The sequence below is a fragment of the Lepisma saccharinum genome, chromosome 11 (assembly GCF_977018435.1).
Source record: "Lepisma saccharinum chromosome 11, izLepSacc3.1, whole genome shotgun sequence".
NCBI classification, from domain to species: Eukaryota; Metazoa; Arthropoda; class Insecta; order Zygentoma; family Lepismatidae; genus Lepisma; species Lepisma saccharinum.
Window position 1 is genome coordinate 31,665,428 of NC_139239.1, and position 17,631 is coordinate 31,683,058.

At 38.2% G+C, this 17,631-nt stretch overlaps 1 protein-coding gene across 1 annotated transcript in view; it reads left to right on the forward strand.

The window, feature by feature from the left end:
• Positions 1 to 5,630: 5,630 nt before the first annotated feature.
• LOC145994700 (long-chain-fatty-acid--CoA ligase ACSBG2-like) overlaps positions 5,631 to 17,631 on the forward strand; it is a 100,924-nt gene continuing 88,923 nt past the window's right edge. The window contains exon 1 of the mRNA XM_083130869.1: positions 5,631 to 5,814. The gene's annotated coding sequence lies outside the window, so the exon portion shown is untranslated. The remainder of the gene's footprint in view (positions 5,815 to 17,631) is intronic.

Here is a 17,631-nt window from a genome sequence, read left to right on the forward strand (position 1 = left end):
CCTACATATTGCATGTTATAGACCGCTCCTCTTTATAAATAAGCATGAAATAGTTTATGTCCATTGCCTACTATTGTTGTTTTTAATGGCAAGATATCGATGTAAACAAAAAAATCCAAAATGAATGAGGAAGAGACCCCCCCCCCTCTTTTTTTTGCCGGATACATTTTCATTTAAAATTGAAACACTACTATATTTGGAGATAGCCCTGATCTTGGTCTCAGCATACGCCACTGGCTGCCACAGGTTGCGTGGGCGAGAATAAAGAATTTGAAAGAGTGATTTAAATCAGTGATTTTTTTCAAGAAAATCACCTGATTTAAATTGATCCACCCTGCATGAAACCCACCTATAATGAGTAAGGCTGACCAGGGTATAACAGTCCTTCCTGTGATATCATTGGAACGCCATGTTTTCTTCCGTAGATCATTTCCCCATAAGGCTATAATCTTTGTCTGGTCTCAAGGATGATTTGTGTTAAATCAAGTTTGACAAATTACATACTTAAAGTCGAAAACTGAAAGAGACGAGGACAGTAAGTTGCCATTTACTTGTCATCAACGTGAAGGTCACATTGGGCAATTTTTCTTTAGTTTGTTATGCAACCGCAATCTTGGGATGGTAACTGTGAAAATGTACTGAACAAAAGCTGTACTTATCACAGTATAAATAATATTGTAACAATGTACAGATACCTAATTAAACCCTGGTATTAAGTATTATATAAGCTATACACGATAGGTTTAATTGGACACACACAGTGGTTTCGTGTCGTTGTTCAGTCATGATGTGAATATAATGTTCATGGGCGCGCCAAAAGAGGGTCAGAGTAGGCCATGGCCCAAGATAAATTTCATGATGAAAGTAAAATGAAATTGTATATATAAGGTTGAATTTATGAGAGGATCGTTTTTTGGAGCACATAATAACAATGTCAATATAAACAAATATTGACCCACATAAATCTTTTAGGGTGTAATCAAGGAATCCCGGATTCGATACCCGGTGGAGGCACATAGTGGTTCGGATCCTACTTTAAAATCTATCTCTGCATTAAGTGGACTTAAAACAAGAACTCAATCAAACATAAATCTTTGAGAGTCATCCACACGAGAAACCATAGCTTTGGAAATAACTAGTTACTTATAACTTTATTTTTAGGAATTCTAACTGTAACTAGCTACATAGAAAGGTAAGTATTAGCTGTAACTGTAACAGAGTTACTTTTGTATAATAGAAGAAACGTTATCGATAGTTACTTTTAAATTTAGATACTTTACCACTTAAATTTGATAACTTGAAAATTTATAACGTGTGGGAAGAGCTGAAGTTGGAAACCCTGTTTTCAATTATGTGTCTTCTCTGGATGTTAAGATGAAGGGATTTTTATGAAATTGCATAATCTCTTCGTTGCATGCAAAATTTAGAACGTCCACGCTTTATTACAATTTGTCATAATTGCATTTGAAGACTTCAGTGTTTCGTCTCGTCACATTAATAGCCTATATGAAGACTTACTATTATGTATCAGAGACACAAATAAACACAAGTAAGTCTGTTACTCGCAAGTATCAGATGCTTTTTAAAATAACTTTCCTATCACTACTGCGCCAGAAAGTCTGACGATATTACAATGAAATTTTCCATCGTCTATTAAGAAAGAGCTTCATTATATCTTGAGGGTTTCATGGACCAAGAAATCATAAACATTAAATCCACCTTGGTAGCTTGCCACGGATTTGCAAATCTGGGAAGTAGCTCCATGGCTGCTGAAGTTTGGTGACCTACACTATGTGTAAGGCTGAATAAATATGTACATCCAATGGTAGCGTTGGTTTGAATGAACTATATCCTCGTACCGCCTGTGTCCGAGTTAATTTGCATTCCCATGATAATTACAAGATATATTTTGGGGATCGAATACATTTCGAAAAGAAGGGGAGGAAGTCAAAAGTTTGATTTCCCTCCTTAAATTCGTTGCGTTACTGTTGCTGTTGGGCAACAACACAAGACTACAGAAATTTATTAGTTCAAAGAATTACTACGAAATACGGAGTTAATCTTTGACCTTGACTTCTTTTTTCTCATGTGTAGAAATAACGACGTAATGAGCAAGAAATCATTTTGCGTCTTGCTTAACCTTGTTCCCACAGAACAGTGTTCCTCATGGCGCACCATAAGGACTGAAAATGGCACATCAAAATGTTAATCCCCTGGAAAGCATATGCTATCGCCACTATTGAAGTGAATATGCCATTAGAAGTATAATAATAAGTAACAATACAATCGATTTAGTTTTTATTATTATTATTATTGTTATTGGTAATATTGTTATTCCCATACACTAGTACTCAGCGGTACTTTTGGTATTATTATTATTCAAACAGAAATGGTATGCTGCGGTTATTTACATTTTTTGAATCCTATCCGAAACAGCTGTACAAAGGAAAACACCGGCTTTGTTGACCAAGAAAAGAAACCCCGTCTGGCGCTTTCGTCGAACTTTCAACCTAAAAAGAGAGCGGATATAGCGTAGACGATACAAACGAATTCTCTTAGAACTTCCCCCGATGCGATTTCGGCTTCAAGTCCTGGTCTTTTATCACTTTTGTTATCTTTAGCTGTAGTCATACACCATCCTCGGTCAGCCACTTTTCCTCAACTTCAAAGCAACAATATCTCATCACTAATAATAGCATCTATCCCTGGTTGCTTGAAAAGATCATCGGCCTCTTTCTCTACTCGTCTACTACTAATACTACAAAAAAAGTTTGCCATATTTTTCGATTTTCTTCTGTATTTTGGTCTCTGAGCCTCTCTGTAGCCTGTTCAATAAATGTGTGTCTTATTACGTTGATGATTTAAAGCTGGGGACATTCCTTGAATTGCAGTCCGAGTTGAATACCAATAAAGAATACTATAATAATATTATAAAGTTGCATGGAAACATTCATTCAATCCACAAGCAAGCACACACACACACACACACACACACACATTTATTATTATTATTTAGAATGTTATGGTTATTTTGAAGATATAGTTTTAACTGTTTTTAAAAACAGCTAATTTCGGAACAGATCAAATTCTAAGCCTCGTTCTGGGCTCATTTGAAATTTAATGAAATGTAAAACCGGAAAACTGTACATATTCATTTTACTATTTAGAAACCAAACATCCCTACTCCATTAAAATAGGAATGATATCGAGATTGACAGTCTCATCTTGTCTATTGTGTGGCAAGGTCTATTTTTGGTAATTAGAACGTCGCTTTTCTGTCGTTTTTTGACTAATCGCGACGACGAGGATGAGTGATGATTAGTTAAAATTGACGAAGGAACACTAGCAAGCGCCAAGACTCCAACCTGGGAACTTCGCTACAGAGATCGAACCTGGACCATTTTACGCGCTCGAGCCGTCTGGACTAAATGTCTGTTCCGTCTCGTGACGATTTGTAAATGCCTGTCTCGTTCTCGTTGGGTTGGGTTGTTGTTTTAAGTCCACTATACAGAGATAGGCTAATCGGGACTGGGCCTACAGCTTAAAGTTGGATCCAGTCCACTATGTGCCTCCACCTGGTATCGAACCCTGGACCTTTTGATTACAAAGCGACGACGTTCCTACTCACGTCAGCGGGGAGGCCCTGGTGTGAAGTCTCGAAAGTTTGTCGAAGTTTGATTTAAGCCCACTTGATGCACACATAAGCTAATCGAGATTGGTCTTACAGTTTAAAGTGGAATCCAAACAAATGTGCTTCCCTAGAATTCGAACTCGGGACCCCTTGATTATAAGGCGACTACGCCCTGTCCGTTATCTCATCTCGCACCACCTAATATATAGTTTTAGCAATATGTGCAGTGTTTCAACTTACAAAACTTTCGCAGCGTCATTACGACACTTTGCTACTTGACACCTTTTTTCTTCTCTTCGAACCCTCCAAATACGGAATTTTATCCTGAGTATAGGCAACCTCGCAACACATACGTACACAATTACGATATTAGAATAAAATAATTATAAGATTAAGATTCACCTGTAAATACTCACGTAGATATGTGCTTGGTATGTCTGAATAACTTGTTGAATTGTTAAGTCCACTTTATGCACAGAAAGGCTAAACGGGACTGGACCTACAATTTAATGTGGGATGCGAACCACTGTGACATGTGCCTCTTCTGGGTATCGAACCCGGGACCACTTGGGTATGCCTGAATACTTCCCATAGTAATGCAAATTTGTTTTAAGGTAATTCTGCTAATGCCATACCAAAGATAAAAAAAGACCGAGAACCTCGGATACAAAGTCTCGTCTAATTTTACAGAGATTTGTCTCGATCTTGTCTCGAAAGATTTAGTTTCATTCTCCTCTCGAATTTTAAAAGACCATCTTGGACTCGTCTCCAAATTAGACCACAAAGAAGAAGGTGACTTTTTCATTATTCAAAGTTAAAAAATACAATTGCTGTGTAGGGCTATTGAAATATGTGCAAAAAAATGTGTGATAAAATTATGACATTTTCAATTTATTTATTTATGCACAAAATGACGGAATACAGTATTGCATTCTGCTCATAATCACGGAATGTGAAAACAAGTAATAATTTATGTACGTTTCAAAGATAGTGAAATCCCATGTTGTGATAATTGAAACGAGCAGTAAAATAGATAAACAATATCAAGTGTACGCTACAAAGTGAACTCTAGTAAGTAAATATCTTGTTATTTCCTTTGGTTTTATGGCACTGAGTGATCTTTTTACCGTCCTTGGCGTCTGAGATTTTGCAATAGCCTTTTCTGAATTGCAACAAGATGTCTCAGTTTATGTACCCTCTACCAAAGTACGTGCCGAGAATTGGCTGTCCTTCTACTGTCCTTCATGGTACTTCTGTTCCACGTTTCTACATGCAGAAGAGTACTGTAAAAAAAATAGTAATAATTCAAAATGACGGGGTGTAAATTATCAAGGTCAGATCGCGACTTAGGAAAATAATTTTCCGACTTTTCGTAATCCCGACCAGCCGAGAAATTCCAAAAGATCTTGTTTAAAAGAGATTAATTCTTGATATTTTCCGCAATATAAGTGTCTGGGATTTCTTGAAATTAACAGTGTTTATTCTAGAAGTGCAAAAACAGTCACTTGAAGGGGAAATAGTGTGTGCAATTCGAGATTTTCACTGAAAATTTACCGATCTGGTCGGGAAATGGAGAATTTTTCAGTCCCGAACGTCAGAATTTTTAATATTTCCTTCACAATCCCGTCCCGACCATTTTTCCCCTCCCGCACGCCCCTGGTTACGGCAGGCAGTCAACATGATTCTAATGTATCTTGTGAAAACGTAACATCGCTACAATTTCACGATTAGAATTACATGAAATTTTCACAGATATCTCAGGAGGAGCAAGAGCCCCCTGCGGGCGCCCTTGATTTATGGGGTACTGTACCACTTCAAAAAACGTAGGAGGGGTATAATTTACCCCATTACCCTCCCGTCCCTGCGCCACAGCAAACTTGCGAATTCTCCCTGGCCTTGTTGAGGGTCAAACACCGGCAGCACTCACTCCAACGGGTGGCCTGACTGATGCGGGGAGGAGTCAGAACAACGCATGCGCAGAACTGGAAAGTTCATTCGGTCTTCAGGTCACGGATCTGGCGGCGAAGTTGGGCATGTGCGACGCGGATAAACGCGTGAGTTGGTCACAAACTGTTGGCGTCTATTGTATACGTGTGATTGTAGCCACATCTTCTCGTCGTTAGTGAGAGTTTTCTGTGCCGCATTGAAAGTCTTTGTGACCCTCCTCAAACGCAACAATCCAGGTAAGTTTAGAATTCGTGTACTTGCAGTAGTCAAAATCGTGTTGTGGTTCGCTGCAGTTCCAGTACAAGTTTGGAAGTTAAAGTTTCCCTCGCGAAGTGTATATTTTTGGTTTCCACAAGCATTGGACTGTTGGTTTACGTTTCTCGCGTCACAAAATACGATACCGTCCTATTTTTAAACTTTGTGTATCATAGGCTCTAAGAACAGTCAAACACGCTGCAGGATGTGACAGTTTTTGTACCGGTCATTGATTCAGTTTCATGATTGTTGCACTTGCTTGAAAAATATAGTTAACATTAATTTCTGAATGAACTGTAGTTGTCTCTTACGTGGAGTAGTTACAACTTTGTTTAGTTTTGACGAGATAGCAAGTTTAACGTTCCCACATGCATATTACTTCCGTGTGAGACGTCAGACAAAATGCTGACGAGACATGAGTACATCGGAGTATTACGTTGGGGGGCGGGTCTTGCCAAAGGGAAGGGCATATCCGGATAATGGAGGAAACACTTTTGCAACACGAATTTTGACAATCGCGTAGAATGAATGTTCTGGTGAAACTTGCACCTGACAACACAATTAGGACACGTTTTTAAGATTGTCAGCTACGTGGAAATGTTCCACGTGGCTGTAGAGGAAAGGTGAAATAATTTGCCCAGAGAAATTCTATGGTAGAGGATTTGACTACATGGTTGTTCGTTGTAAACTTAAAACAGGATCGCAAGATTGTCTTAACACGCTGTTGGGAATGTGTTTTTTGTAAGTCCCGTTTTGTTTCATGTTACACTTTTTGTGCACCGTGACGGTTATGGCAAAAAATACGTGCAGCACCATTTTTTGCAGGATAAGTGGGGAGGGGAATATATACACTTTAATTATACATGGATTACTATTGATGTAATTTTGACTGTGCTTAAGTTGTCAGTTGCATTGCTGCAAACACTTGTAGGATTGCTGTGTATTAAAATTGAAGCTACTTACACAGATCCGTGTGTTTTCTCGTATGCTCTATTTTGACTGAATTAAGTATGTAATTTGCCACCTGTCGCGTCGGTGCTAGTGTGGGTTGAGTGTTCTTACTCAGTTTCACTACCAGAGGTTCAGGGTTCGAATTCGGACTTGGGCATGAGCAGACTGGGAGATTGCAATATTGTGAGGCCCCCTATACATCAAGTGATTGGTGACATTTTTACCACATTTTTTTTTATATGTGGCCTTTCTCAATGCAATTTTCCCCCGGTGGAGCTCTCTGCATATGGAGGCCCGCGGCTGTAGCCACCTAAACTCTAACCTGAGTGTGAATGTACAGTGTTTCTTTGCGTGCCCATTCATAAAGTTCATCCAATTGTTCCCCTCATAGTTGCGATTAGCCAGAAGTGAAAGAATAGCAGTGCAAAATGGCCGCTATTTCTGAAAAGATACTGGGAATTAATCATTCATCCTTGAACTAGAAAATCTACATAAACAATAATAAAAACAAAAAAATAACCCTAAACAATTTTAAAGTTTGATTACTTTCTTGCCGGTTTTACTGGTGTATCGGTTGTGCGTCGCCAGAATCAATTTTCTGTTCAGTAAGTGTAGCCAGATGTTATCTATAATTTTCCCAACTGTGGGGGATGGGGGTGAGGCAGTGGCGTGCCCAGGATTTTCGAATGGGAGGGGTTATAGGTACTTTTTTAATTAGTCAGTTCTCATTTTGCCATATTTTCCTGCCTTTAACGTTCTTTTCTTTAGAAATATTGGACCAAAAGGGGGAGGATTATGACCCCCACCAACGCCCCCTTGGGCACGCCACTGGGGTGAGGGTATATTTAGATCCAAAATTATCATAAATTGTGTGCGCCTTGTAGATAAACTGACCAGCGATTAGCCAAAAGTTGAAAAATGACTTCTAAAGGCAGGTGACATAGGAAGTAAGGAAGTGACACAGATACGTTAAAATAAAAATCTAAGAGAAACAGATGGGCAAAACGTGCATGCAGTGGCGACTCGTGGCTTTTTTGGTGTGGAGGAAGAAGTTACGGTAATTCGAGGAAGGTTTCGAAAGGTAGGACAAGGGGCTATTTGCCCCCCTTGAACTAGGAAATATTTTAATGTGAACCTATAAAAACCGACGAAAATAGCATTGACGATATTTTAGATTTTGCAAGAATTTAGATTTTGTCCCGCTGTGAATTGAGGTTAATAAAGTGCTCCTTGAACTGTGAAATTATGCTATAATGCTTCTAAATTGTGCTAGTATTTATTATTTTTTTCCTATAACTGTAGTTTCAAGTTCAATTATGCATCTATACTTTGCGAGTTGGAACTTGTGTTACTTATTATTCACTACAGTTATGTAATGTTAATTTTCCCACAAAATTGTGTACAATGGCCCAACAAACGAAATGGTTTGAAACTGTTTGAGGAAATTGTTTGTTTAAAGAAATAAGAGGATGGATCGTGACATGGTTGTAAAAAGCTTGTCGCTGTGTATAGACGCGCACTATTTTATTTGAAAGATGTCCGCTGGTGAAGTAGAACTAAGATTTGGACATAATTTTATTTTATTTCCTGAAAACATTCCTTTGAATTAGATTTCAGATACTTATTTTACAGATTATGGTAGATTTTACCATCATACCAAAAGCAGGGTGCTAAGCCACGCGTCAGGCTAACCTTGCAGCAGGTTTTATGTATCAATCCGCGCGAGAACTGAGCTCAGAATCTTCCGTGCCAGTCTTTCCTCAACCGCCGAGCTGCTTACATCGGAGACACTGAGAAAATCTACAGTATTGCCAACCGCACAACACATCAAAACCCGCATGCATGTCAAGTGGAATGTATTTTTGCTTCTCTTTGTCTCCTGAAACATAACATTTTAAAAGTACTTTCTGCGCATATATTATTTAATAAATGTGTCATTAATATAAGAGCGAAACAACTTCTAAACATGAGAGCATGTGTGTATATTTCGAGCACGCAAAAATAAAAATAAACAAAGATAAAAGTAAACAACGATAGGCCCCTCTTGAATTTAATGACAAATTATTGTTTTTGGTTTAGAAAGAAATAGATTTATGAAAAACTTGGTTGCTTCGTTCGCAATACATCCGTTACTGTAAGACACACGCACTTCAAGTTGTACCACCAAAAAAGCATGATTTGTTATTGGTGATAAATACAATCAGGTACATTGTCTGTCGCTATTACTCTGGTTTCAATTTATGAATCACTTCACTAAACCAGGATTCAAATCTTGGTCTGTCTATTTGTTGCTGATAATCACCCTTCCCTTTCTTTGCGCGGAACAGTAAATATGCGCCTTCAACAAAGCTTTCATTGCCGCCAGTGGGTGAAACAATAAGCCTCCCCCTTCCCCCCATCGTTGGTTTCTTCAGCCCTGGCGGTGGTTTTGCATGGTGGTATCTTTCCATGGTTTATTCCCCCTTCCCCCACCCACAGAGTTGAAGGACGTCTCATCCAAATAATAAACATGTTTCTTCTCACTGCGATACCTTTTAATACCGCGGAGATTCTTTTGTCGTCAAACAACAAACAATCGTTTCCTCTTGCTAAACTCAAACCGCAAATCATTCAACACCCGTGATACAATTCGTGTGCACATTGACGGCAAATCACCTCACGCCCTGTTTTACTTTGATCTTGTTGCCGCAAGGAGGATTATGCATTTAAAACAACTTGCTTGACTTTGAAGAACATTTCCTTTCGGATGAAGCCCAAAATAACATTCGGGTAAAACCGCGCGCTGAACAGGAGATTCAGCCATTCTCGCCGCTCTACAATAAACATAGGGTTAAAATAGTGGGATGTGCAACACTGGTATCGCCGATTGCACGCGCTCTGCAACGCATTCAGTCTCGCTCGACTCGCTCTAAAGTTTCAATGTCTCTTCAACGCAATACAGATTCGAGTTGGCGAATCTGCGGTTCTAAGTTCGTCTGCACAGTGATTGCAACCAATTAAGTCCATACCTGCTAATGGATGTATTATTTTGTCTGTATATTACAAATTAAATAACTGTTTTCTTGCAAGTATGCAGTTGTGTCGGAATAGAACCCGTCTCAGTGGAACTATATTCTTGCGCGCACGTTTGGATCCACATATGCTAAAACCTGCTGCAAGGTTGACCTGACGCTTGGCTTAGGTGCCAACAAAGATCAAACTGTGCTAGGTTTAGTACCATTTTGCTGGGGTTAGCATCACTGATTGAGGAAACTCTTGGTGCATCCTCGCTGGGTCTTTAAAAAACTCAACCTGCCCCGTCCACTCCTCGCGCATCAGTTTGTAATGCTATCAACGAGGTTCATCAAAGCGTCTTTGGGCTGCGGCTGGAGCGAGCGACAGCAGACAGCTCTTGACAGTAGTTAACCTAGTCAGTTGTAGGTACATTGCGTTTATAATTTTATAAGGCGCCTTCATGGCGTGGTGCTAAGCACAGAGCAACACTTTACCTTTTTTTTTTACCTTTACCTTATTATGAAACTCCTAAAAAGTAGAGAAATGGAAATAAGTATAAATGAGACTGTAGGAAGTGAGGAGGAATCGCCCCTGCGTGCATGTAAGTGTGTGTGTGTGTGTGTGTGTGTGTGTGAGATAGATAGTGAGTGTTCCTAGGAAAAAGGAGAATTTTCCACTCCACCCTCTTATTTCCCCAGTTTCTTAATCTCCTTGCCTTTGTCTTTTTCTCCTTTCTACTAATCTTCCACTGTTGTTCAGTGGAGATGTTACAATCTACAAGTTTCCGTGGCCGTACATAAACTATATGGCATGCTTTGCGTATAACTTGCGAAATGACCGTGAAGAAATATTTTGACTGATAAGGTTGGAAGCATTGTTCATGGATAAAAAACAGACCTGGTTCACATGTGAAAGTGAGTCGCGGGACAAGTTTTAATTTGGTCTTCCGTCCTCGCACAAACTGGAATTGTACGCCGCAATAGCGGTTCTTATACTAACGATACATGCGGTAGAAAGTAGGTTTGCAGGATTAAGGAATAAATTAAATTATCCATTCGACCAGTTCGGCAGGGAATTGGCGGTAAGCTTAAATGATTTTGCCGAATGTAGCTCTTGCAAGGCCAGAATAATGACAAAGGATATCACATCCTCGTTGGGTTTTTCGTAGTTATTTTCCCGGTATTTTCGATTAATCCGAGAAAATAGTGGATAGTGTTGCATGACGTGAATACACATGGAAAAACAAGTGTAACTCGAATTACCAAACTTCACATAGAACATGAAATGGGGGTCAAATAGTGAAATCTTGGATCGAGAAAAGCGCGTTTTCCTGTTAATGGAGAAGAGGGACATTGAACAAGAAAAAAAATATATTGGAATGACAAGCAAGTGTGAAGCAGTCTTTGAATTTTAACCAGTAGTTTCTTAATTCAGGCTAGGATGTTAAAAAGCCAATCAGCATGTTTAGATGCCAACTTATTGCGTGCATGTGGCTATTTTTATATATTGTTGATTTTATTTTTATTTTCGGAATAAGTTTACATACATTTGTGAATTTCAAATATTGACAACATTGTCTCAAAAATATTTAGTAAGTTGCAAATTTTTAATTAATTTTGATATTTTATGAACTGAACATAACATGATTACCTTTCGTACATTAGAAACATGTAATAATGGAGTGTTCTTCATATATGCTAAAAAGCAAAATGGAGCTTTTACTTGGAAAAATTTGCGAAGACTTTTAAAGTATCAATAGTTTTGTAGTTGCAGTAATTACTAGATTCAGCGATTCGTCCAAAATTTTCAATTGGGGAGATGGGTGAAAGCATACTTAACGCCACAAGGGCCATTACAAAATAGAGGTATCCAGAATAACTTCAGCTTGAGGTATATCACTAATATAATTTTTACTAATTACTTTGGAAATATCGAATGATTTTATTTTTCGATTGTGCCATCTCGCCTTGAAAAGTTAGTTTTGTTCTCTCGTGTTGTCGACCCCTCCTTCCAAATAGCTTAATGGTTGACTTTTCGAAGTTAGTTGCAAGGAAGATTACTAATACAGAAATATCTATACTTTGCTCGAGATTCAAACCCTTTAAAGACTATTTTCTTTAGATAAATAATGAATGATTTTTAATTACCCACTGATCAAATTCTTTGGGTGATGTTATATTTTGTCTGCACTATTGAAAATCCCCTCATTTGTAAATAACCACAGAAATAACAACTGGTGAGCATTGTCAGATGAAATAATTACTCACTTGCCAATCTTTAATTTATGTCCTCGAGAAAGGTGTCGCCACCTTTGCCATCCGGAATAACCGCACTAGATGCTATTGTTTGTAGATTACATATCCATCCATATTGTAGATGGCCTTTCTCATGGCTGTCAAGTTTCTCATCAGAATCTTGATCTGATTTCAGGTCGTTGACATTATTGCATATATCCTTCCTAGTTATTCTTGGCAAACGTTACTCCTGTGAATAATTACTCTAAATTGTGTGTGTACGCACTCGTATTTGTTGTTCCATCGAATTTGTTTTTTCAATATTTTTTCTGTTCGGGAAATTAAAACTTAACAAATTTGACACTGGATCTTTCTTCCGTTTCTCTCGTTTCGAATATCTGCTACAATATTCCAAATTCTGAATAATTACTCCTATTTAGAACTCTTAAAGCCATTCTTCTTAGTTTGCTTTCTCTAATACCAGTGGTGGAACATAGCCTTATGACGGCCACAAAACCATTACAGATAAGAATACGATAGCGAAAGCAAATTATTATTATTGAATTATGTAGGGTTGTGTGATACACCAATGTGCTACATTCGTAAAACATGATTAGGGACCTAATGGCATAGTGGTACATCGTCGCCTTGTAATAAAGGGGTCCTAGGTTCGATATTCAGTGGAGGCACACTGTGGTTCGGATCCCACTTAAACTGTAGCTCCAGTCCCGATTAGCTTAAAGTGGACTTAAAACAAATATCCAAACTCATATCAGTCCGTTTAGAGTACAGTTTTGCATACGGTCACGGATTTAAGTTCTATTTAGAAAACATTGCATGTCCTGAACAGTGAGGGGGCAAGGACGTAAGGATATCGCTATCTGCTTTCGTACTTTGCTGGTCAAGTGAACGTTCAAATGTCTAGTTTCGAATATGTTCTAGTGATAACATTTTTGATATGGTTAATCATGAGACTGCAGGGACATTTGAAGGGTGATGAGAAAAAGGCAGTGCTTCATAACACTGCTCTTTTGTTGCATGTTCCTTCAAGTAAAATGGGCCAGTGACACAGGTAAATTTACACAATGTTGTTTAGAGAAGAAATAAATAAATGTCTATTACCCGAACTGGTTAGAATCGTCATTGAGGCGCTCTCATCTTTATATGTAAGAAGTAAAGAGCATTTGGTCTAACCTGTTATGCACGTAGCTTATCGGTACTTGGGTAGCGTGGCTTCTTCACAACGTGAGCTTGACGGTAGGTAGCTATAGGAACGACATACCTGAATTTTCACACATATTGTGAGGTATATTAGATTTTGTATGTAGAGTATATACCGTATATACAAATATACACAAAATGGGTTATTTACGCAATTTTTATTGAATAACGCACATACATATTTGTGGGATAGACATTGAAAATATTTCTTTAAAAGTTCGTAATTTTGACATAATGTCCAGTCACCTTACTTTCACTTAATCTCAAGTCGTTAAATCAAGGCTTCCTGTATACTTTTTTCCTAGTGCTTTCCTGTATACTTTTTTTTTTACTAGTGCTATATTTAAAAAAATCACAGCAACGAACGAAACAATCTGATTGGCCGCAGTATTAATTACATATTTTTAATGAGTTCACATATTCCAATGATTTTGCGTTAAGATACAGAATGTTTACCAATACTGAAGATTTTAATACCCAACAATTCTTCCAGACACAGGGTTAATATTTTTATCCCCAGTGTTGCATAGGTGTGTGTGTGTGCATTATAAATGGCTGACATTTGTTTGCGTGTCGATCTGCCAGTGGCATGTTTAGGGGAGAGTAGTTGGGACCATAACCCCTCGTGTTCAACGTAAAAAGTGGGAAGCATGAGAATTTGGCAAACACATATAATGATTGGCTGTTTGCTCCCCGCCTCCCCATTCACTGAGTTTCTCTAGTACAGTACTTCTGTATTTGTAAAGGGGATGTAGAATTTTTTCTCTTATCGGTTTTGGCTATATTTCATGAAGTTGGTGAAAGGAACAGCTAGCTTATCATTTATCGACAGCTGTGAGTCAAATAAATTTGGAATAGCAAAGGAGCAGGCTGGCGTATAAACTGCGCAAGTATTTGTAATAAATCTGATAAGATTATCTGATTAAAGACAAGATACATAATTTATTTTCATTGTTTATCTCGCAAGTTATGAGAGCTTGTACTTCACTGACATATCGGAAAGGTGTCTTAACAACACTAAATCATTGAAATGTCCTTAAACTTCAAAACCATAAAACGCGTACGTGTTTCTGCTGATAGCACCTCTACTTAAGATCCCATTATCCCATTGCACACTTCTGCATAACAAATCTCAAATCGGCTTGATGTTCCAACTAGAATAATAATAAATTAACCACACACAAACACGTATATTAGTATGTGTTTAATATGGTTTGAAGAAGAATCAGACTTACCTACTGGACCCCTCGCAAATTTTCTTTCTGGATCCACCGTTGGTTGAGAACCTGTAGCTGTCTTCCACGTAGTGCACCCTGGGCTGCATTTTTGTAGGCTAACTAGGATCTGGCGGGTAGACCCACAGCTAGGATAACACTACGGATCATGTGTTGTCCATGTGTAAGTTTGTCATTCCAACTTCATCTCTTCGCCACTCATCTTCGCGATCAGCAAAACTGGCAGAAAAGCGAAGTAAAATAAATCAGTCCAACCCTGTAGCTGTCGCGGGGGCTTGTAGCTGGCAGAGGGTGGTGAGGAGAGAGCACACTAATAGAGAGAAAAATATTTATTTCTTTCCCCATTTTTCTTTGTCAAGGGTGGAGGGTTCTTACGGAAATATTGAACATTCCATACTTGCCAAGCAGTTTTCTTCATAAACGCCTATCGAAAAGAATGGGCGAATGGTCATACTGGCTGAGGAATCAGCCTATTTACCAGTAAAGGGAGTTTCCCGTCCTTGGTCGTTTACTGACGGAAACACTTGGCTATTTCCTTGTTGCTAATATCGCGAGGCACGTTTATAGTGCATTAACTTTCCTTTATGAAGTACGGGTTCTGCTTTCTGGGTCTAATTCTCAATTATTGATACACCTTCAGATCTGGTAAAAACTCGCATGGTTTTCCATATTTTGACTTTTTTTGGTGCATCGAATTCTTGTTTTAGTTCGGCGCTAGGGTACACTCAGAAACAAAAGCGGTCAGATATTTATCAGACCATAAAATTAATGGGCAAACTATGTTGGTGTGAATGAGCTTGCTGATGGAAATACGAGAACAGATAATGCATTTCTTACTGGTGCTTACAAAATTAACTTTTACTCCTAACTGTACACAACAACTCGAAATGCATGAAATGAAGTTTGGTGCACTTTTGCTTCGAGAGACATTAAACGAGTAAGTTTGGTTTCTTTGTATTGGTTGTCTGATCGGTTTAATTGATGCACTTTCAGTACAGGAACAGCAGCTGATAAAAGTACCCTTTGATGCATTTCTCTGTATTCGGATGCATCAAAAGTGCATCAGTTAATGTTTTTTAATGCGTTGCTGGAGTCAAAAAGTTGTAAATATTTGTCAGTTGACACATTGCGTTTACGAGACTAACATTTTTAGCAAAATATATTGACTGGCTATTCAAATTAGAAACGTGTAGGTATATATTGCTGTTAGCAAGTGTTCTTACAAGATAACATTTTCATGTTGAACCGTGTCGAACTGTTACTGTCATAACCATAAACTTATTTGCTTTTGGAGGACTGTAAGACTTCGTATAAGTAAGCAGTGCGGCCTGTTTGGGAAGCAGTGCTGCAAACGTAATTATTACGTGCAAATAGTAAAACTGTTTGTTTCTCCGTAAAAAAAACCTGTGCGCGTGAACTTTTTTGGTGCAGTTCTGAATTCCACATGACTCTTTTTCCCTTAGAATTACATAACCCTGGTGAAGTGCATATACGATCGCATATTTAACTGATACAAATGAGATTTTAGTTCCGCTATCGAGGTGACTGATTTAGTGACTATATCGAAACTAGAATGACATTGCCTAGAGTTGTATGTGCCTGTCGTGTTCTCATCTCGCATCTCGAAATATAAAGTATAGACAACATACGTGTTAACGCACCAACTCTTGCAGTGTATAGAGGTCATTAAGGCAAACATTTTTTTTTGACGCCTAGTTTCGACGTTATCTGTCCACAAACAACAGGATTTTGCCACTAATGGATTTACTTTGTAATTACTATGAACAAAACGTGGCGTATCCATAAATAATCAAGTAGTTACGTTATTGGTACACCTGAGGAAATAGCATAGTGAAGTAAAATTGGTTGAAGTAAATTTTTCACTATCTTGTTTAGTTCTCGCCTAGATTTTTCTTAAAGGGTAATTTTCCTTTCCTCGCTATGATCAGTGCAATCCGAAGATAACCCTAAGTACTACGTATGTTGTTACGCTAAGGCATGAATCAGCAGAATCATGGTAATCTCTGATTGGTCTCAAATTTCGAGACTAGACCAATATTTGCCTCCGTAAAACCTCTAGCTTGTTTACAGGTGTGATTTTTTTGAATTTTTGCGTTGAGTGCGTGTGTATCATTTGCTCTGTTGCGCAGCCTCTTGTCAAGAAGCACCTTGGGTTATTCTGGGAAGTTTAGGCGATTGTGTCAGAGGTGAGAAAGTGTGGAGTCGTACCTTCACCTTCCCAGTACCTGCAAGGCACGATGTGCAATGCACACTGCATAACTTAACTTATTACAAACACGTCGCAGTGGCAAAAAGTACCTTCACGATATAGAAAATTGTGCGTGTCTACAAGGAAATAAAGATCATTGGAACTGATTAATTAGCTTTTTTTGTTTCTTGAATTTAGTTTAGTGAATGCCCTTTTCCCTTGCAATTCGGGATCAAGGAGGAGAGCTCATTTTGTGCACATAAATGTGCGTGGGCGATGCCCGTTCCGCTAAGTTTTGCCGAGCGGAAGCATTTATAATTTTACGATGCAATTATTTACTTACTGCTTGTCCTTGCATTTCGGAGTTGAATGTACGATTTTTAATTGAAAAAAAAAAATGGAAAATTTTGATTTCTCCTTGGTCTCCTTTTACATAAAATGAATGAAATGCGTGAAAATGTCAGTAAACAAAAGCTTAAATCTGTTTGCTCTTTAATTATAGATCATTTTGTAATATAAAGCGCACTTGCAGTTCTCAGAGGCGCATTTAACTATATGAACGTAGCACTCTTTGCATGAATGTATATACGAAATTTGAGAAATAGAGAAACAGTAAATGTTTTACACTATTTATCTAGTGCATGTCTACAAGGAAATAAAGATCATTGGAACTGATTAATGAGCTTTTTTTGTTTCTTGAATTTAGTTTTGTGATTGCCTTTTTTCCCTTGCAATTCTCCTCTCGATTTATAAACTCCAATCTCCTTTTAGTCTCGAGCCTTGTATGTATAGTAATAAACAACATGGACAGCGAGTCATTGCACACACCTTCAGAGTGTAGATGTCATCGAGGAAAAAGTTTTTTTTTTTTTAAATATAAAATTCGTTTTGTAGTTTGTGTTTCAACGCTACGATCCGGAGAAAACCTAATTTTATCCTGAATATATGTGCAAC